Genomic DNA, 22,602 nt, shown 5'->3' on the forward strand with positions numbered 1-22,602 from the left:
CCCGCGGCGATACCTCGTGGGGGCAACCCAGGCGAGGTGCTCCAGTCAACCCGGGACGGGGACTGGCACCCCGGGGGGCTATGTGGTGCCACAACGACGGGGCCGCTCTGCCGAGCCAGGGAGCCGCCCGGCTTTCCCCACCGCACTGCCCCCCATCACCCGCCCCACATAAGCACACACCCGCACGCATTCCCCCCCCCCCCCCCATAGAGCTGGAAGGGAAGGTTACCTGATCGACCGGTTTTTATCCGAGAGACCCTTATCGGGATTAATTCTCACGGTTTCCGGCGATCAGGGAATTGGATGACCTCCCCCGTGCTACGTGGCACCGCGGCGCTGCGGCCGGCCTTAATATGGTGTGGTCGCGGCGTGGGGCATTCGGCCACCGCGGTTGAGGCGCATTTCCCCCCACACACACCCCCACGAGTCGACGGGGCAAGCAGGGGAGGCACGGGACAGCATGAATAGCGGGGTCACAGGGGCTGTTGCGCATAGTCATGGAGGGTTGGGATAATTGCGCTTGAGCGCGCAGGCCCCATTGTTAGGAAGGGTAAGGGAGTAATTAGGATGTACGCCGCCAACGTCGCTAACTGATTAGCATATCAACAGCGCCCGGGAACCGCCGTGCGCGGGCTTGGGGTGCACGAGCCCATTGTTCAGCGCAGCATCCCCTTTGAGGTAGGGAGGATAAATAGAGGAGCGCAGAGGGGAAATCGCTCTCTTACTCCAGCGCCAGGCGACCAGACGCAGCTCGAGCCAGCGACCCGGACGTCCGTGCGACGCACCGAGGCACGCGGTTAGCACCAGGATCAGCGGACCGCCGTGGACACTTAACAGTGAGTAAGAAGGTGAATTAGAATCATAGCCGATAAATAGGGAATAGGTGCCGGTTTAGTGGAATAGGCCCGCCTCGTCGACTCACTGATTGAACATTAGTTACCAGGTAATAAATCATTAATAGCGAAGCGTGGTCTCGCGTGATCTTGTCGTGCAGTGTGAGCGTGTGGGAACGCGTGTGGTACTGTGTGTGCGTAAGCTCGCGGCGTGCGTAATAGGCGTACCCCAGGTGCGCGATCATAACGCAAGCGGCCAGCAGACGGCGAGCGCTGCGCAGAGCGGCGCAAGAGTGGGTGTCGCGTGTGTTCACTCCGTGTGTGATACAGGTGCGCGATCATAACTTGCGTAGTTGGTGTGGAGTTGGAGCGCACGGAGCGGCGTGTGTGTGTGTGCATACGTTCGTTACACGTCGGATACGGATGCGCATGGGTAACGTGCCGCACAGGGCTATACTGCGAGCACGGCGTTTGATTGACGATGATGTGCGCACGTATGCTCGCAGCGTGGGAGCGCGGCGCGAGGCTGTAACAGTAGGGGCGTCGCATCCGAATGCCGGCGAAACCGTAGCGGGTAATAGGGAGGTGGGGTAACGTAAACGGAATAGGGGGTGCAGGCGGGAGGGACCCCGGGGGCCGACGGCCCCCACAGAGTGAGTGTGGGTGAGTGTGATACTGTGACCTGCAGTGTGGTGAGTAGGTGAGTGAGTGTGTTGATGTGACCTGCAGTGTGGTGAGTAGGTGTGTGAGTGAGTTTGTTGATGTGACCTGCTGTGTGGTGAGTAGGTGAGTGAATGAGTGTGTTGCTGTGACCTGCAGTAGCGGACATCGCGTGCTTTCGGGGAGAAATCGTCGAGTGGAAGTTCGTCGGAGCAGTGATCGCGGCTGGTAGCGAGCGCGGAGTGACGAGGAGGCGGCTGATCGCCCCGTGATGGAACGCCTCTTCGCCCGTCCGCGTTAAACGAATCCCGTGGCTAATTTGTTCGCTATAACGTGAATCGCGTTTTTTTTGGGGTGTGCTGCCACGCAATCATCCCACGAGTTTGCGTTTTTACCCCTCGACATCATCAGCAACGTCGTCATCGTCATCGCGATCAGCTGTCCCAGCGAAGAGGTGAGAGGACGAGCAGCTTTGACGTGGGTCGCGAGCCGTCCCAGAGGGAATCCCGCTTCACAGGGCGGAGACGGAGCAGTGAAATCCGCTGGTCGGGATCGTCACGTGGAGGCTTGGGGAGGTCTTCATCGAGCAGTGGATTGACCATGGCTGACGACGACGTGTGTGTGTGTCTCGCACCGCACGTAGCCAAACCGCGCTAATCGGTGGCGTGGGGGGCAAGGACAACAACACTAACCACACAAATCAGTTCTCAGGGATGAGTTTTCTATCCGGATTTAAAATTTCGTAGCTGACGCGGTGGGGGGGTGTACAGCTAAAAGATTACATGTGCAGACCTCAAATGACCTGCTCCCTGGCTATTTGCGTCAGCAATGTTGACGTCCAAACAAGCGGTGTCGCCAACAGTGTGAACGGTTCGCTCACCACGCACACGGACTTGCGATCCAGAGCGTCGTGGTTCGATTCCATTTCACCAAATTTTCGCCGCAAAACTTTGCCGTTTCTGTCCACCCAACAGCATAAGTTGGGGCGCCTGTGCCAGGCTAGGTGCAGGAGGTCACGGGACAGACCCAGCAGGTGCCATGCGTTGGCTGACTCAGATGACCGGTAGATGCAGCACCAGCTGTACCCCCTTACTGTGCCAGGCTAGGTGCAGGAGGTCTTGGAACAGACCCTGCAGGTGCCATGGGTTGGCTGACTGAGATGACCGGTAGATGCACCACCAGCTCTACCCCCCTACTGTGCCAGGCTAGGTGCAGGAGGTCTTGGGACAGACCCTGCAGGTGCCATGGGTTGGCTGACTGAGATGACCGGTAGATGCACCACCAGCTGTACCCCCTACTGTGCCAGGCTAGGTGCAGGAGGTCTCGGGACAGACCCAGCAAGTGCCATGAGTTGGCTGACTGAGATGACCGGTAGATGCACCACCAGCTGTACCCCCTACTGTGCCAGGCTAGGTGCAGGAGGTCTCGGGACAGACCCAGCAAGTGCCATGAGTTGGCTGACTGAGATGACCGGTAGATGCACCACCAGCTGTACCCACTACTGTTGTTGTGAATACAGTACACACACACACGTTCGCGCGCACACGTGCACAAATCTCTGAATGACGTGAACGAGTCTACTATTCATGAAAAGCGACGCTCATAAGCAGTTTACAAATTGGATTTTTAATGAGCGTCTTAAATGTGGGTGTAATCGCAGCGACGTCACTCTGCGTGCGGACAGGGCAATCGCGTCCTGGGCTCCATTCACACATTGACATGGCGCAGACTTTATCATTCTTATTATTACCCTATCATTCCGCTCGTTCACCCAGGAAAGCCTCGCCGAGTCTCATGACTCGTTTTCAAGAGGGTCCTGCCAAGTTTTCGGATTAGTGTGGGACGGTGATTGATGCTGTTATTTAAAAAAATATGAAAAAATATTGAAGAATTGGTCTAACACGTCGGCTTTTGTGACCAAATCTGGCTGTCGCCTGATTAAGCTCGTTGTAATTACAACCGAAACGTCGTATTCAGATTGTAAATGTTGTGGCTTGCCCTCCAACACACCGGTGTGCTGTACTAGTAACGAATTCATGGGACCTCCTTTGCCAGTACCAAAATATGATTCATAATAAAGGTTTTTGGGTCAGATCGCGTTATTTATAAATGTGTCGTAACCCTCCACCACCCGACACGGCCAAACAGTAAAAAATGTGTCACGTTTTCCAGGACAAAATAATTCACTTCTTTAGCCCACCGGTGTGCTGAAGAGAGAATCAACAGCATTTTAAAATGTGAGTAGGACGACGTTTCGCTGATAATTACAATCAGCTTCATCGGGCAAGAATGGTGAAGCTCTCCTGTTGCTTCCGGTCTTAAATAGAGCAGCCTCAGGGTGACGTCATCGTTTAATTCAATTCAATCTAATAGGTTTGATAATAGGGTTTGCCCTTTTTTCTGGCAACAAAACAGTTGTGTGAAGATGTTAAACCACCAAACTGAAACATTTTACAAGGAATCACGTCTGCGTTAACCACAATGCTTGTGGTCAGAATGCAAAAAAAATATGTAGATGCTTACCCCGAGCTCTCATTACTCTGAATGTGGCATTGTCTTTGTGCTGTGCGCCTTTTAGCGTCATCTGGTCTAACACCGTTTGAGACGAGGCTCAAAAGAAAGCTGTCTCTGGTGTGGACCAATCAGTTTCAAAGACAATGCATATATTATCAGAGTGTGTTTTTTTCCCGACCCTGACGATGCCTGCTGTATATCTTGAGTGTGCGTCTCTCTCTCATCATCATCATCACGGTGGATAGGAGATGTTAACTACCTCGCCTGGTATACAGGAGGTCGCGAGTTTGATCCAGACCCTGACGTCTGCTGCTGTATATTTGGAGTTTGCGTGTCTCTCTTTGCTGGAGCAGTTCCACCTGATGACGGAGGCTTGTGTTGCTTCCGAAACGTCGTGATTTAATTTAGTTTTCATTTTATATTGTTTTCATTTTATTTTCACCTACGTATGGATCCTTGCAGTCACGAAAACTTCAAATCTAGAACGTCTCTCTCTCCCCGCGGGTCCAGAGTATTTGGCTGCTAGAAATGTCCACGTGATGACGATAGCCCCACTTCGTTGAGCTGTCGTTCGTGATAGCCAGACGGCTTCTGGTAAAGAGCTACAGAGCTCGTTGGGGCCTTACGTGGTCAAATAAAACATAGTTTAGTTTTAGTTGTTTGAGCCAGCGTGGCAGAGGAGAGCCCAATGTGTGTCCCGTAGAGATCGCGCAAGTTGAGGAGGCTCCTGCCAGCGGCGGCGCGCGAGCAAAGGAGTTGCAGGGCCGCGCCTTTATAGAGTGAAATTAATCAAGGAAAAAGAAATACTCTTAGGTTTTTTCGGTAAAAGTCACGTAGGTAAACATAAATAAATAAAAAGAAAAATTCTAGAAATACAATTATAATTTTATTATATTTATGTTTCATTTTTACCTACGTGACTTTACCGAAAACCCCTAAGAGTATGAATCATTGCAGTCACGAAAGCTTCAAATCTAGAAATAGAAATACACAAAATTTGTGTTATATAATTAATGAATCTGTCCTTTCCCTCCCCTTGTACCTATTAATTGTGACGAATATCCTGGGGCCTCAAATGCGGACCTGGTGCGGTGTGTAGTAAACATCGCCACTGGGGACACAAAGGCAGCCAGGCGTGGCTTTCTGGCCCCCCACCCCCTCGTGTGCCGTGCCGGCCTTCATCGGTGCTGCTACTCGCTAACAGCACTTGCCCCGACAGTCTGTTAAGGCTACACGGGGGGTCTTTGTCTTCTTGTTTTATTGGGCAGGCCGACACGTGCCCATCCACCCAGAGGCGCTGGTTCGCTCGCATTCCTGGCACAGTTACACTGAACAGTTAGAGGCGCAGCCCTGAAATTGCTGGCTGAAGGCCACTGCCGGCAGATGAAGGACATCCACCAGGGCCAATTCTGTAGCGGCAGCTGGGCTGCTCTTTGCACGTTGACCAAACGTGGTGGTCAAGAGGTTGTGCCTACCCACGCTTTACCCCACCATAGCGTGTGGTGAACCCACTTATACTGCCCACTCAGCCGACCCATCATCCCCTCCGGGGTCGATAAACTTAAAAATAAGTCGATCGCGGTTGTGCTATGGATAAAATTCGCCCCCCCCCCCACCGCCGCCATAGGAATGTGGAATTCCCACCATTGGCTCTGCAGGGCTGCTGACAGGAAATCGCAGAGAGATCAACGTGGATGTGTCCAGGGTGTGAGGCGCTCCTCGCACTCCGGGTGCTGGTTTTACAGCCGTGCGTGCGGTTTGTAATTTTCCACGGTGCTTGCAAAATGATACGTGTGCGTGCATGCGTGGGTGTTATTCAGGGAACGGTGGCGCAGTGGTTAGCGCGCTGGCTCTCCGAACCCGCCCACCAGAGTTCCATTCCACCCCACGGCAAACACCAGCCTTGATAGGTGCTCCCCAATAGCAACACGCCTCGGGCTGCCTGCGCAAGGCGACACAGGGCATCTTTGTGCGTGCGATGGTTGTGCTGGATGGCATGATTACACACCCACGCATAGACACCCGCATACACAGACAAAGGTCCCCCGTATAGCCTTGCAACAGAGCGTTGGGGAAAGTGCTGCTAGCGAGCAGCACCATGCCCGGCCTCCTCGCATCGCCACGAGGTTACTGATTTAAAGCTGAGCCGACCTAGGGGAGGCCCAGGACTGGTCCAAATATGTCGCCACTGTTACCGGTCGTGAGCGGGAACTGAACTGGGGTCGCCGGCCTCGAAGCGCAGTGCGCTAACCGCTGCGCCACCGCTCCTCGCCCACGCACGCACGCACCCGCACACGGAACATCTTGTCAAACCAGTTCGCGGACTCCCGACTGACTCCTGGCTCAGCCTGCCGCGTGAATAGGGAGGGGGGGGGGGCACGTGCTCCGGCTGGGCTTGCCGCGTGAATTTTGGGGGGGTCAGGTGTCTGATGATGCGTGAGTGTTGTGCTGTACTGTCGATAGCAGGCTTAGGCGGTGGAAGGGGGGGGGGCTCGCGAGGTCGCATGAGACCCCAGGGCCGCGCTGAGTTTCCCGGAGGCTCCGCGGACGAACGCCCCGCGGGGGAGGAGGGCCCACGGATCCATTTGTCGCGACAGAAAAAAACCAAAACGGCGCCTTGTGTGTGGGCCCCTGGGCGATTTGACTCCACCGTGACCCACGCGGGGTCAGAGGGGTCAGACCGCGTCGGCTCCGGCCACGTGCGGTCAGGGGAGGCAGCGGAGGCAGAGCCTCGCCTGTCATACTCCACTGAAAATATATTTACAGCGATCTAACCCAAAAACCTCTATTATGGATGATATTGGTCGCGAAAGCCTACGTGTTAAAATGAAAATAGCTTTTATTAAAAGTACAAGAAAGAAGAATAAAATTAAGATTTTCCACTGATCTGTGTTATAAATGTAATTTCTCTACGATTCCAATCATTTTTATAGTCAAAATCGCCAAATTTGCGGAGCTTCGCTACAAATACAAAAAGAGACGAGAGGTGAGGCAGCGACGAGCTCTGCCTCCCCTCTGATTGCGCAACCCCTCAGTAACTGGATGGAACGCGGGCAATAAGCGCGTGCCTGTTACTATCTGAGTATGTCACCAATGTAATGGTCATAGACCCTTTCATTACATGTCCTCTCCTTCCATACTCCAGCTAACTTATTTCATGTATATGTGTATAAAGATATTTAGGCTCGCCGGCCTCGTCATAAAACTGCAATGCAAAAGCACCAGGGGAGGCAGCTATCACAGCTGCCTCACTGAGGGGGCGTGTTAGACACGCCCCCTCAGTGAGGACACGCCCCCCTCAGTGTCTAAATCTGGCTCTGATGCTCGCTAGTGCAGCGGTCCCTACCTTTTTGGCACCAGGGACCGGTTTCGTGGAAGACATTTTTTTCACGGACCGGGGTGTGTTCGTTGTTTTCTACTCATTGTGGCTACTAGGGGTTAGAGCTTGTGGGCTCACCAACACTGCGAGTGAGACAAGTGCGCATTGCGGGAAAGAGGCGCGGGCGGAAGTAGTCAATAAAATAGCGGGGGGTCCACGCGCGGACTCACCGCTCACCTCCTAACAGGCCACGGGCCCGTACCGGTCCGCGGCCCAGGGGTTGGGGACCCCTGGGCTCGTGCCTCCCCAGGTGTTGACCTCACCGCATGTCACTGGTCGGCTCCGGAACGCGGCAGGGGCCATCCCGGTCGCCGCTGTGGCTTTTGGCGTCGAGAACGTTTCCGCGATGTTCGCTTAACGATGCGCGGCGCAGTGACGACGTTTCGCCGGCGGCAGTTTAGTACCCGCGAGACGACGTCACAGGAGCAAAGGGACGCATCGCCAAGCCGGAGGGCGGCATCAGCCTCCGCCACGAGCCCTTCCCGTGGCTGGCTCTGATCCAGCATCGTGGAGGCAGCAGCGATGGTTGGCGGATCACAACTCGCACAAGGATGTTGTGGTGAAACTACCCTGCTACCCGCGGTTGTCGAGAAGGAGCCGTACCCCTGGCTTGCCACGACAAGGCGGCACAGCAGAGTGTGGACGAATCTCCATCTCTCTGGTTCTTTCGGTAAAGTCACGTAGATAGAAAAAATCATAAAATATAACACGTTTCGGTCGCAACACAAGCGTCCGTCTTCAGGTGAGAAAATGATCTGCTGTTGTGGCTTTACATAGGCACGGGAGGGGGGCGGGAAGGAGTTTTGTCGAGTCGTGGCTGTAGGAGTTCACGGGGGAGACGGGGGGGTTGAGAGTTTGTGGCATGCAGGGACGGGTGGGGCTGGAGAAATTAGCAAGTAAAGGAGCTCTAAATAGTAATCTGACAACAAGGCACTTAAAACTTGGCGCGGTTTATCACATCCTTCCATTGATTGCTCAATCTGAATCCATCTTCTCGATTAAAGTTTCGTCTGTGTTTGTATATCTGGATGGCTTCATGAACAAATCTCTGATGGTGGCCCGAGCGTTTGCAGAGCACCTTGGTCTCGGAGAAAACAATGTCACCGCGTGTGTCCACAGTGTTGAAACAATGATCCGCCACCGCAGAGGTGTTGGTTCTGCCGTGTTTCAAATCCGCTTTGTGTTCGCGAACCCGGTCTGAGACATGTCGCTTCGTTTCACCAATGTAACTGCTGCCGCAGACACAACGCAGCTTATAGACACCAGGACATTGCATGTCCGGAATCGCATCCTTCACCGATGGGATCAAATCACGGATTTTGTGTACTGTATTGAACCCAACTTGGATCTTGTGTTTGTTCAAGATTTTGACAATCCTTTTGTTAACCCCTGCTATGTATGGTAAGGTGATGGTTTTGATTGGGTCTTCAGATGGTTCTCTACCCATGGTTGTGGATGCAGCTTTGCGGATTGTGCGGTCAGAATATCTATTCCTCCCTGAAAGCCTGGCATACGTGTTCAAGCTCACTGGCTAGGTGGTGCTGGTCGGAGATGCAACGGGCCCTATGGTTTAGTGTTTTGATGAGGGAATTCTTTTGGGCTGGATGGTGGTGGGAGTCAGGCTTCAGATAGGAATCCGTGGAATGGCAGCTTGCCATCATTTTCCACTTCCATGGTGAATGTGATAGATGGGTGTATGGAATTTATGTGGTTGATAAATTGGTATTGTGCCATTCGGCCATGTGGCCAGATGATGAACGTGTCATCTACATATTTCTTCCACAAGGAAGGACGTCGGGTGGATTTCTTGATGGCGTCTGTCTCAAATTTCTCCATGAAAATGTTCGCGACCACTGGTGATAGGGGAGAACCCATTTAATCGAGAAGATGGATTCAGGTTGAGCAATCATTGTAAGGATGTGATAAACCACGCCGAGTTTTAACTGCTATGATTTCCACTCACCCACCCGTGTGTCTGGTTGTCTGATTACTATTTCGAGCTCCTTTACTTGCTAATTTCTCCAGCCCCACCGTCCCTGCACGCCACAAACCCTCAAGCCCCCGTGAACTCCTACAGCCACGATTCGACAAAACTCCTTTCCCCCCCTTCCCCCTGAGGACGGACGCTTGTGTTGCGACCGAACTGTCGTGTTTTCTTTTATTATTTTTCTACCTTCGTGACTTTACCTGAAAGAACCAAAGTGTATGGATTCCTGCAGTCACGAAAGCTTCAAATCAAGACTGAATCTCCATCTGTTCCACACTCCCCGTGTGTGTCCCTGATGAACCGTACCCCTGGATCGCCACGAGAAGGCGGCACCGCAGAGTGTTGGACTACACTCCATCTGTATGGGGATAGAGTGTTGTCCCCTCGCACGCGTGCGGTTTCTCAGTGTGCTTGGGCTTCCTCCCACACGGCGAGGGATTGGTTCAAAACATCTGAATCTTTAGGAACCTACCCTATGCTCCAAACTGTTCCTGTGTGACTCCGTTTGTGCGAATCGCGCTATATAAATGCACAAACATTGTTCACAATAAATTATTCTAACAAGACATCTCTTCCGATATACACGGGGTACAGTGGTGGAGCAATACCACCGTGTTCTCCCGAATATAACACTCTAGTCTTTTTAATTCCAAAATGACCCCACACTTGAAGTGCTCGTCTTACTTTCGGCACACTGTCACAGTCCCCAATGTGACCCAGACATCGCTTTGGTGTCCATGAGGAGATATGTTACTCCCCGGACAACAATCCATTCATCACTTTACAGATTGAATTATGTAAAGGGCATTGAGAACGAGAGAGAGAGAGAGAACTAGCGGACCTGACAGTACGTGGGAGATTGCGTTCGTTGTTAATTAGTAAGCTTACTTTTAATTGTAGATCAGTGGACACACTTCATCAGCCAGGTCCGTAAGATTCGCATTAAACCTGCCGAGATTTGCCCGCCTTTTGGAAATGGAGGAAATCTACAAGAAACATTTTTTTGTGGACAAACAGAGATTGCACGTTAAATCAAAGCCAAATATCGACGTTTTTTCTCTTTCCTGCAGAACAATTCGGCTCGGGACAGATCTACCTCCAGATTGGTGACGGCAACGGGTTAACTAAACCAAGCTAAGCGTTAAACAGATATGGGGGTGGCTTTGTGTACTCGTGGTGATGATGATGAAGAGCATTTCCAAGAACTGTGTTTATAAATAATTGACTTTCAGGTAACAACCCTTTCATAGATGCACGTTTTGTCCGTGTATACTTTGAAGCAAGAATAACAAAAAAAGCGTTGAGGGGTGGGTCTTATAATCCGACACGTGCGCGTACGTGTGTGTATTGAACTTTTTTCGCACCGTACGTAGATATTCGGAGGTGTAGTGTATACTGTAGAAGTGTAGTGTGTAGTGTATAGTAGTATAGTGTATAGCAGTGTATAGCAGTGTAGTGTATAGTAGTGTAGTGTGCAGTGTGTAATAGTGTAGTGTACAGTAGTGTATAGTAGTGTAGTAGTGTAGTGTACAGTAGTGTAGTGTGTAATGTATAGCAGTGTAGTGTATAGTAGTGTAGTGTATAGCAGTGTAGTGTATAGCAGTGTAGTGTGCAGTAGTGTAGTGTATAGTAGTGTGGTGTATATCAGTGTATAGCAGTGTAGTGTATAGCAGTGTAGTGTATAGTAGTGTAGTGTACAGTAGTGTAGTGTATAGCAATGTAGTGTATAGTAGTGTATGTTGACTTTAAATATTGATTTAAAGCTTTCGTGACTGCAGGAATTACTATCTACGTCACAATACCGAAAGACCCAAATAATGTGTTGACTTTATTTCGTAACCGATTTTAGCTGTGGGGGCCGTTGGCCCCCGGGGTCTCCCCCGCCTGTATCCCCTATTCCGTTTGGGTTACCGCACCGCCCTAATACCCGCTAGGGTTTCGCCGGCATTCGAACGCGACGCCCCCTACTCATACAGCCTCACGCAGCGCTCCCACGCTGCGAGCGTACGTGCGCACAGCATCATCAATCACACGCCATACTTCCCCTCTTTACACCGCTACGTACAGCTCTCGCACGCTGCGAGCGTGTGCCCGTCTACAGCCCTGTGCGGCACTCGCCTCCACGTCGAATAACCACGTGACCAATGCGCACCCGTATCCGACACGTAGTGAACGTACGCGCACACACGCAGCCCCACACGGTACTCGTCTCAACACTGAATACTCACGTTATGATCGCGCACCTGTATCCGACACGTAGTGAACGTACGCGCACACACGCACAGCTCCGTGCACTCCAAACGCGACACCTTCTCTTGCGCCGCTCTACGCAGCGCTCCCACGAGGCGAACCACTGTGTACCCAGCACCACACGCGTGCACACTCCTCAGCGAGATCACACGAGGCCACGATCAGCTATTAATGATTTATTCTCGGCGACTGCACTTTACTGTTAAGTCAGTATGAATCGACGAGGCTGGCCTACGCTGATACCTCTATGCCTATTCCCTATTTATCTCCTTACGATACTATTTCACCTTGTTACTCACGGTTCGAAGTATTCGGCGTCCTGTGGCTTCTCCTCGATGCTCGTCTGGACACGTCGCACGGACGTCCGGAGGGCAGAGCTGGGAGCCGCCTTGACCGCTGGCTTCTGGAGTGAGACCCCCTCTACCTGTATTCTTTACCAGTGTATGTTTTGCAAAAGCAAAACATTACTGTAAGATTTGGTACAGTACACAAAATCCAACAACTAGTAACGTGCACTAAAGACGAATTACCTAAATTATCAACAGAAGGTGTATATAGGATTAATTGTGTATGTGGCAGATGCTATATTGGACAGACAGGGCGTAACGTTAGTGTAAGACTAAAAGAACACCAGAGAAATATTAAACTATCGCAAACACAACTGTCGGCATTTGCAGAACATGCATGCCAACAGGGACACTCAATTGATTCTGACAACGTTAAAGTATTGTGTAAAACTAGTTACTACTGGCAAAGACTAATTAGAGAATCGATTGAAATTGAGAGAAACAGAAATAACTTTAATCGCTCAGACAGCTACAGGCTTAGTGCGGCCTGGAAGCGTATTATTAAATAAGATACATTACAATTCCTTATAAGGGAAACAAACACTAACTGATTACTAATGTACCATAATCACAATAAAACACATGCCAAATGATTACTAATCTACAACTCGCATCGTAACAATAGCCTGATTACTAATCTAGTATATACTTACAATAACCCCCCCTTGAATCTTTGCACCTGACGAATTAATGAGTTAATGATGACGTCACCCTGCTGCTGCTGCTCTATATAAGAACGGGAGACACAGCAGAGCCTCACCATTCTGGCGAATTGCCCGATGAGGGGGAAACTGCCCTGGCTTGCCAGGGGAGACACCAGGAGCATCGAGGTGATCCTTCCAGCCCGTCCGGATCTCAAGTGAGACCTAGCCACCAGCCCCGAGGCCTGCGAGGGCCCTGACCGTGTGGCCAGGGATGACCACGCTGCCAAGAAGCGGGGACTGCTGGAGAATGGAGACGGAAATCGCAACAGACGAAGAGGGGAAACGGCAAGAGTCAAGGACCACGAGGGCCACCCGAGTTGCTGAAGGAGACCGGGATGACCGAGCCGCCCAGCTTATGCTCGCAGCAGATGAAAAGGAAGCAGGGAGTGCGTCAAGAGAAATGAATGCCACCTGCACTGCTGAGGGAGCCTGGGACGACAGAGTCGGCCAGACGGTGACTGCAGGAGATAAGAAGAAGACGCGGCGAAAGCAGAGGGCCACCGACACCACCTACGCTGCCGGAGGGGACTGGGGCAACCAGACCGACCCGCTGGCAGCAGGGGGATGCGTGGAGGAGGCATGGAGACGGATGGAGGGGAACGTGGCGGAGGCACGGCAGAAGGAGAGGATGGAGGAACTGGATGGGAGGGCGGGAGCTGATGGAGTGGGTGAGGGAGGCCGAGGAGAAAAAGGTACGGCGTCCGGACGCAGAGATGCGGGTGCCCCCGAGCGGAGGGTGGGGAACGAAGCCAGAGAGACGCCAGCAACCCTGGGGCAGGGGGAGGCCCGGAGGGAGAACGCGACAGTGGACGCTGGACCGGTGGGAGCTGGGAGGCCCCGGGAACGAGACGGGAAATGGCGAGGCGGGGCAGGGGTGAGTCTGACACCACCTCATGTCAAACGACATAATTGCGTCAGAGTAATGATGAAGGACGAGGTAGCAGAAGAAGTGACCATCGACCGAGCGACCTTTGTACGGTCAATAATGATGGGCTTGCTACAAATAGAGCCGACAGACTTGTACTGTTTGATAACTCTGCCGGGAGGGAGGGCGTTTGATGTAAGCTTCAACTCAAGCCCCCTGCTACAAAGATTTATGACCCGCTTCGAGGAAAAGGCGGAGAAGCCATTGATATCAATGAAGCTACAACTGTTATCAGAGCTGGACACGAAGGTGGTGACTATTTTCCTATACAATGAAGCCCTACATGACCACGACGTGGAGGTCTGGCTAAGACAGCACTGCTCGGTACTGTCGGGCTGTAAAAAGGTGAGGGACTCAGTGGGGATATGGACAGGGGCAAGACAATGGAGGGTGCGGCTGAAAACAGAGGGAGGGACCTTGAGACACATCCCGAGTGCCCTGAACATAGGAGGCAACCGGGGATATGTTGTGTATGCCGGACAACCTAAACTGTGTAGGAGGTGTGGGGGCAGCGGTCACCTGGCTGCAGTGTGCAAGACAAAAGTCTGCTATAGATGCAAGGCACTGGACCACGAGGTAGAAGAATGCAGTGTTCCGGCACAATGTAACCTCTGCGGTAGCCGAGAACATCTGTACAAAAATTGTCCGGAGTCGTACGCCAACAAGGTTAGGGCGTATAGGGTAGGAGGAGTGAGGGATGAGGAAGGGGGTGGAACCAAACTGGACCCGGATAAGGAACTGGTGAGGGAAGGACGTGGGGAGGTGGCTGAGCAGCAGCCACCAGCGACGGATGGAGGGGGAGAAAGGGAGATGCATGCAAAAAGAGCAGAATCGACATCGAGCGAGCAGGAAGAGGGGCTGGCGGGGGAGGGGAGCGACGGCATGGGCAGCATCTCCGAGACGACCGTGGAAGACTGGGCGGAGGCGGTGGAGGAGGAGGAAGGAAAAGGGGAACGACAGCAGGAGGAAGGCAGTAGCGAGACATGGGAGGGACCAATCGGAAGGAAAAGGAGGATACGGAGAGCCCCAAAAAGAGGCGCGCCTTTAGGCAGCACGGAATCCTCGGACTCCTCGCTGGACACAGAGGCCTCGAGGGAGCGGATGGAGGAAAGGGTGGAGAGCCGGCGCAGGGGGACACCCTTGAGAACAAGGGGCAAAATAAAATTGCGGGAACTGGCGAATGAAGACGGTTACGGAGGGCGAGCGGAGAAGGCCACTTCGGACTGAGACACATCCCAACATGGAACTTTCCGTGGCGTCCGTAAATGTGAGGAGCTTGAAGGGAAAGGGGAGGAGAGGAGCAATAATACAACTGCTACAGGCTACCAAGTGGGAGGTGGTCTTCCTCCAGGAATGCCACCTACCATACACCCTGGGCCGGGAGGAGCTGTTGGAGAGCTGGGATGGCTACTACTTTTGGTCCGGGAGTAATGAAAATCGATGCACGGGGGTGGTTACCCTCCTAGGCAGGAGGGGTATACAGATAGTCGGGTCCCAAGAGGTGATCCCAGGCCGCCTCCATTATGTGGACGTGTCTTATGGAGAGGCAGACCTGAGACTAATAAATGTGTACGCCCCCACGACGTGCACAGAAAGAGTGGATCTATGGAATAATGTAGCGACCCTACTCGTGACGAGACGGCAAGTCATAATGGGGGGTGATTTTAACTGCCCGTTGTGCCTGGCAGACCTATTATCGGTGGCTGGGAGGAGGAGGCTCGATCCTTCCTCTAGGAAGTTGAAGGAGCTGATAGAGGATTTTAAAATGACTGACGCCTTCAGAAAGGTACACCCGGTGAGACCGGGATACACGTGGTCGGATAAGGGTGGTAGAAGGCAATCACGAATAGATTTCATCTTTGTGTCTGCCAATGTGAAGGTGGATGGAGCAGACCTGGAACCCTTCCCCTTGTCAGATCACAATTTGGTGAAGGCAAAGCTCGGTATTCCAGGTGGCCTGAAGATGGGGAAGGGAACCTGGAAAATGAATGTGAGCCTGTTGGAAGACAGAAGGGTTGTGGAAGACTTTGTAAGGAAGTACGAAGACTGGACGACCCTGCAGGAATGCTTTGCCACGAGGGTGGAGTGGTGGAGCATGGTGAAGGGACGGATAAAGGCCCTCTTCCAGACACATAGTAGAAGGAGGAGTGTAAACAGGGAACTGCAGCTGTGGAACGCTAGAATCGAGAAGAAGCACAGGTTACTTGAGCTGGGATTCCCGGTGGGTGAGGATATACGGAGATTGAAGGGAAGGTTATCCTCGGTATTGGAGAAAAGAGTCAAACAAATGGCATACAGGGCAAGGGTCAGGGAAACGGAACAGGGAGAGAAATGTACGAGTTTCTTCTTTAAGAAATGCAAGGCAGGAGACAACACACTTAGGGAATTGGTGAGTCCGGTCAGAGGCAGGCAGGCAACGACAGAGGGTATGATAGAGATAGCGGAGGAGTACTATGGGGAGTTGTATGGGAGGAAGGGAACGGATAAGGGAATAAGGGAGGCACTACTAGGGGAGCTAAGACATGAGGTTAAGAACCCAGAGGTACTGGGAGGGAGGATCCAGATGGAGGAAGTGGAGGAGGCAGTGAGGAGGCAGAATAAGAATAGGACGCCAGGACTGGATGGAATTCCAGCAGAATTTTACATTACATTCTGGGATTTAATGAAAGGGGACATGCTGCAGATGTATAGGGAAATGCTGGAGGGTGGACTGGTGCCAGAAGAAATGTGTGAGGGGCTCATCATACTGATGTATAAGAAGGGGGACCGGAGAGAGTTGGGAAACTGGCGTCCAGTTACGCTCCTGAACTCGGACTACAAGATTATGGCAAAAATAGCTGCGACGCGACTGGGGAAGGTGGTGGAGGGAGTAATCGAACCCGACCAGACGTGTGCGGTGCCAGGAAGAAGGATTTCGGACTCCCTGATTTTATTAAGGGAGGCAATAGAGGTAGAAGGAGAGAGGGGATGCCCCCTAGGGCTTCTTAGCCTGGATCTTGAGAAGGCTTTCGACCGCCTCTCGCACGAGTATATGTTCGCAGTGTTGGAAAAAATAGGAGTGAGGGGACCCTTGGTCGATTGGGTGAGGCGTCTTTACCAAGGGCTCAAGACCAGACTACTGATAAATGGGGAGCTCTCGGGGACAATTCCAGTAGAGTCAGGGGTGAGACAGGGGTGCCCGATGTCCGCGGTTCTATTTGTAATGTGTATGGAACCCCTTGCACAGGCAATAAGAAACAATGAGGAGATTAAGGGAGTGACCATCCCCGGGAATAAGGAACAGGGGAAGGTGGCGCTATATATGGATGACGTAGTCGTGCTCTGTAGGGACGTGGCATCAGTGTGGGGGGCCATGAAGGAGACAAACCGCTTCGGCCTGGCCTCCGGCTTGAAGGTGAATGCGAGGAAGAGCGAATTGATGGCCTTCGGGGACCCGAGACTATTTGAGGGTCGGCCGCCTGAGTTGGGGATAAAGACGGAGGAAGTCAAGGTCTTGGGAGTGTCCTTTTGCCGAGAAAGGTCGGCGGAACGAAACTGGGACGGGAGGATAAAGCAGGTAAAGGGACAGTTAGGCAAGTGGGCCGGGAGACGGCTCACGATGGAAGGGAGGATTCTGGTAGTGAGGGTGGTGGTTTTACCAACACTCAACTACCTCGCATATGTGTACCCGCCAGGTAGGAGGGAGGCAAGAATCCTGGAATCGATGTTGTTTAAATTCATTTGGGGAGGCGGGATGGATAGAGTGAAGAGAGTGGTGATGTGTAAACGCGTCGAGAACGGGGGGAAGGGTGCCCCAAATATTGCACGTGTGCTGTCCTCAATTTTTGTGTGCAACACTTTGAGGTTATTCTTTTCCGAAGAGCCCCGGGGGAAGGCCGCGTGTTATTTAAGGTATCGCCTGATGTGGCTCCTGAGGGGGCTTGGGATGACCCAATTACCGGCGGGCACGCCCTTGGCCTGGCCACAAGGATGGCTGAATGCGGCGGTGGGTGACTACATAAAAGAGTACAATTTGAGTCAGAGAGGGGGATCGTGGAACTCCAAGGAGGTATTGGCCAAAGTAAACGAAGGGGAGGCCTGCGAGGGGGTGATGGGCGCGAAGAGGACTATGTACCGTCAAGTGTGGAGGAACACTTCATCAACGGCGCTCACAAAAGAACAGAGAGATCTGTCCTGGTTGGCGGTGTGGGATAGATTGGAGACGAGGGGCTTCATGTTTTCTCGCCGAATGGCACGTTCGCCCAAATGCCCGAGGGGCTGCAACACAGATGAGGACGCGGTGCACGTCATGGTGAGGTGTCCCTTCGCACAGGAGGTGTGGAGACTGAGCAGTCCGCTGTTGTCCTGGTTTTACCCGTCGCAGGTGATAAGTCGGGACATTATGTGGGGAGTCTTAAGGGAGGTGCGGGGAGATGACAGAGATCGAACGTGGGCTATAATAGGCGCGACAAAGGAGGCCTTGTGGGGAGCTCGCAGAAAAGAGTTGGATGGGTCCCCTATATCACCGTTGGAGGTGTGCTACTGGGCGAGGAGGTTGCTAGAAAGGGTGATGGAAGTAGACCGGGTTAGGCTGGGATACAAGGCCGCAGGTGTGAAGTGGAAGTGGCCCCTACCCGGGGTGGGGTAGCGAGGGGACCGGCGGGTATAGGGAAGGGATAGTGAAGGATGGCCACGCACATTTTAGCCGGCCTGCTAAATCATGTGGGCGAGGAATGTACGTGTTCGATCGGGGGAAGGCGATGTGATGGAGCAAGCGCATGGGTGAATGGTGGTGATGAATGTGAATAAGGGGAACGGGGCGGTGTGCGTTATGGCGGCGAGCTTTGTTTTGTTGCATTGTATGTGGGTGGAGCCCGCGGATGTGACGGAGACTCGAAGGGGCCAACCGGGGCGCCCGGGAAGGAGTGGTTTTCAGTACTCTCTTTGGTTTTCCTTGTACCCGTTGAGAAGTTAATAAAAACCTTTAAATCGCAATTACCAGCGAAACGTCGTACTCAAATTGTAAATGTTGTGGTTTCACGCTTCAACACGCCGGTGGGCTAAAGCAGTGAACTATTTGTCTTTTGTCAACGTGACACTTTTTTTTACTGATTGGCCGTGTCGGGTGGTGGAGGGTTACGACACATTTATAAATAACGGGATCTAAACCCAAAAACGGTGATTATGAATAATATTGGTCGCGAAAGCCTACGTGTTAAACTATAGTAGTGTAGTGTGTAGTGTAGTGTATAGTGTAGTAGTGTAGTGTGCAGTTGTGTAGTGTGTAGTAGTGTAGTGTTTAGTGTAGTGTGTAGTAGTGTAGTGTTTAGTGTAGTGTATAGTAGTGTAGTGTATAGTGTAGTGTTTAGTATTGTGTATAGTAGTATAGTGTACAGTAGTGTAGTGCAGTGGCGGCTCCTGCAAAATCTCTCAGGGGGGGCAAATGTCTGGATGATTGATAAGGATAAGGTCCACCCATGCAATGGATAAATTAACAGCTTAAGCATGTAAAGGCAACTTCACTTCTTTAATATTAATGAAAAATAAAGTGACTCTTACAATACATCTTGTTTGTTTCTATACTCACTATTAAAACAAACCACTCATGTTTCTTTTATTAAAGATTCTACTAGGTGGCGATAAATTATATTGTTGGATGAAACGTGCTTACGTATGATGACGTAAGCACGTATGATGACGTAAGCACGTTAGTGCGAGCCCTCCCGGAAGCCATAGAGAATGCATTGCAGCGCCCGCCGTTTGAAAAAAAACATCTTTGAATGTAAGTCTATGGGGCCACTCGGGGCGATTCTCAGCCGGAATGAAATCGCCCAAAAAGAGGCGGTACTCCACAGAACGTAGCATGACGCTGATTGGACTATATCCAGAGGCACAGTGACGGCTAGCGTGACTCTGTGGTTGAATGACATTGGTGGTGCGTCGCCCATTCGCCCTAATGAAGAAACCGCCCCTGGTGTAGTGTATAGTGTGGTGTAGTGTAGTGTATAGTAGTGTAGTGTATAGTAGTGTAGTGTATAGTAGTGTAGTGTATAGTGTAGTGTACAGTAGTGTAGTGTATAGTGTATAGTGTAGTAGTGTAGTGTACAGTAGTGTAGTGTACAGTGCATGTTGAACTTCCTTCGCATCGTACGTAGCCGACCGTGCGCATCATGAGTTGCGATGTGATCGTGTTTGTACAACTTTAATGACAGCGGCTACGGCGTTGTTTGGGTTCGTCTCAGTGGGCGTCTGATACTCGGGGGTGGAGGAAATGCTTCGTAAATGTCGCTTCGCCATCTGATGCAGACGCTCGAGTTTTCCCGCCAAATTTTTTAGTTATAAACCTGAGGGAAACTCAACAACAAACTAAACCAAACTTCGCGATTAAACCCCAAGGGCCACCGGCACTAACAACGTTTGTGCCGTTCTTCGATTTATCTTCGATTTATCGTAAAAAAAAAGTTTAATTACGGATCAATTAAATCACCTCACGCGTAACGCAACGCGAAGCTTCGTTTTTAACTCATCCCGTCAGCCTCACGGCTCTTCGTCGTCGAAGCTTATCGGGTTATTGCAGCAGCATTGCTAATCAATGCTAAGCAGCGTTAAATAATATAATCGGCGTTGACATTCAATGTCTCAGCAGCAGCAAGTTAAAGACTTTAGCCTGGACCGATGATGATTATGATGATCTGCCAGGATCGATAATGAATTCACTACACAACAATACTCGTTCGAGTCGATGTGGCGAAGAGAATTAAAAGTAAATGAACGTACTGTACCGCTTTAATTGTGTTAAAGTTTGTTGTCTTTCCAACGCACCTCCGATTAGCGCGGTTTGGTTACGTACGGTGCGAAAAAAGTTCTACAAAATTTCGATTTAAAAGTTTCGTGACTGCAGAGATTCATATTCTTGGTTCTTTCGGTAAAGTCACGTAGAAGGGAAATATTAAAATGATAAAAATAGAACAATATTCTCACGACGTTTCGATTTTTCTTGCTGTGGTTTTCACAGCTGATGAAACGTCGTGAGAATTTTATTTTTCTAATTTTATTATTTCCGTTCTACGTGACTTTACCGAACGAACCAAGAATACGTTCTACAACATTTCGATTTTAGACTCCCTGGATATTATTCGCTCAAAGTTCACTTTGAAAGCCAGAGACACAGAGAGAGATTAGTGGCCTTTAGTGGCCACAGACTGGCGGCGACGTTTCGGGCGATGACCCTTCTTCATGGTACACGATCGCGACGGTGGGTAATACGATTTGGAGATTGGACCTGATGAGAATTTTATTTTAAATGTTTCCTGATGGAGAGTTTAAACGAGGGGTCGGGAACCTTTTTGACTGGGAGAGCCATAAAAGCCAATTATTTCTAAACATCTTTCATTGAGAGCCATGTAGTATTTTTAACGTATAATAAATTAAATATGTCTTACTTTTAATGCGACTTCTGGTCACGGGACCCGTGACCCGTGAAATGTATCTTCAAAACTAATTTCTGTTTACTTTAAAAAGACACAGTATTATTAAGCAATATCACAAGTATTTAAAAATCAGTTCCAAACTGATTTTTTTTTATGTTTTATTTTTTTCAACTCAAAATTGTCTGGGAGCCATATGCCGTCACCAGAAGAGCCATATATGGCTCGCGAGCCATAGGTTCCTGACCGCTGATTTAAACAAAAATATCTGGCATACCGATATAATAATCACTGGTCAACAAAAAAAAAACATTTTTTTCTGGCTTGGACTTTTGCATCTGTTCTAGACTAATTTCAGGGTGCTGATTCCTAATCTGATCTCAGATTTGCTCCATCACATCTCAGTTTTATACTATCCCATTTTCATTGATTTTACCCGAAATTAACTCTGTCACTTATGATTGCAAGTTGTTGCGAGTCAGTGACTGCTTTAGTGTTAAAATATGGTGCTGTATTTTTAGGATAGTGTGTTTATAATATCATTTTATGTAGATATCCACATTTATTTAATATTTTTCTTCTGCAGTTTTTATTGAAAATGCAACATTTGATATCTCAAAAACCTGATGTGATAGACAAAAATTGATGCCAGATTTGGAATCAGCACCCCGAAATTACCTTAAACCCGTTGGAATACCTTATACCAGCAAAAGTGTGTTGACCAGTTAATTATAACTAATAATGTGCTGAATTGCATTTAAGAAACGTGGAATTACGTGTCGCTTGGTCCATCTCTCTCTTTTTCTCTCGTGTGACCACCAAAGTCGTTTCAATGCCCCAACAGAATCGAGTGCCACGAGATTTGAAGACGATCTGAGTTGTAAGTCTCATCCGCGATGGAGACGAAGCCATGAAATCAGCACCCACGTCCTTGTGGACATCTGTGAGAACTAAGGACATGATCAATATAATGATCATTAACCACAATACCTGCTGTCAGAATGCAAACAAAAAAGCCAATCAATTCAAGGACAATACATACATTATCAGAGTTGTGTTTTGTTTGCATTTTGACCGCAGGAATTTTGTTTAATGCGAACAAGATCCCTTGAAACAAAGAAAGGTGTCAGTTGTGTTGCCATAAAAAAGGGTCAAAACCCTATAATTATATTTTGCTACTGGCAAAGGAGGCCTCGTGATGAAACTAAGGAGATGTTTGTTTGTTATCGGTCATCGGATTCCTCCAGTTCAAAGTGCTCCTTGTCGTTCTGTCCAGGTGCTCATTGCTACACCGCAGGGCCTTGGGAGACCCTTCATCCAGCAGCGGATGGATCATGGCTGACAATGGTGGTCATGTTGATGGGGGTACACATTCTTTATGTTTAAAATAGGATAAAGCTGCTTTTGGCCTACTCTTCCACGCCTTAGAAGCGGCGTGGAGTACCCCACACCTCGTCACACCACGCGCGAACAGCGGGGTATGGAGACGCTTCACAAAGCCTCGGGACATTTGTTGTTCAGCTGCCACGCCGGGAGGTCGAACGGAACGGGCGTGAGTGTCCTCGCCACTACAAACACGGTGACGATGCTGATGATG

The 22,602-nt window shown here is 50.6% G+C and overlaps 1 long non-coding RNA gene and 1 pseudogene across 1 annotated transcript in view; both read left to right on the plus strand.

Annotated features, from left to right (window-relative positions):
• Window positions 1–2,500: 2,500 nt before the first annotated feature.
• LOC133359095 (uncharacterized) overlaps window positions 2,501–22,602 on the plus strand; it is a 172,358-nt gene continuing 152,256 nt past the window's right edge. The window contains exon 1 of the long non-coding RNA XR_009757148.1: window positions 2,501–2,526. This is a non-coding gene — a long non-coding RNA (uncharacterized LOC133359095). The remainder of the gene's footprint in view (window positions 2,527–22,602) is intronic.
• The window catches only part of LOC133359235 (sodium- and chloride-dependent glycine transporter 1-like), a 31,721-nt pseudogene continuing 26,070 nt past the window's right edge, over window positions 16,952–22,602 (plus strand).

Source organism: Lethenteron reissneri, chromosome 64 (genome assembly GCF_015708825.2).
Source record: "Lethenteron reissneri isolate LAM-NWPU_2019-01 chromosome 64, ASM1570882v1, whole genome shotgun sequence".
NCBI lineage: Eukaryota > Metazoa > Chordata > Hyperoartia > Petromyzontiformes > Petromyzontidae > Lethenteron > Lethenteron reissneri.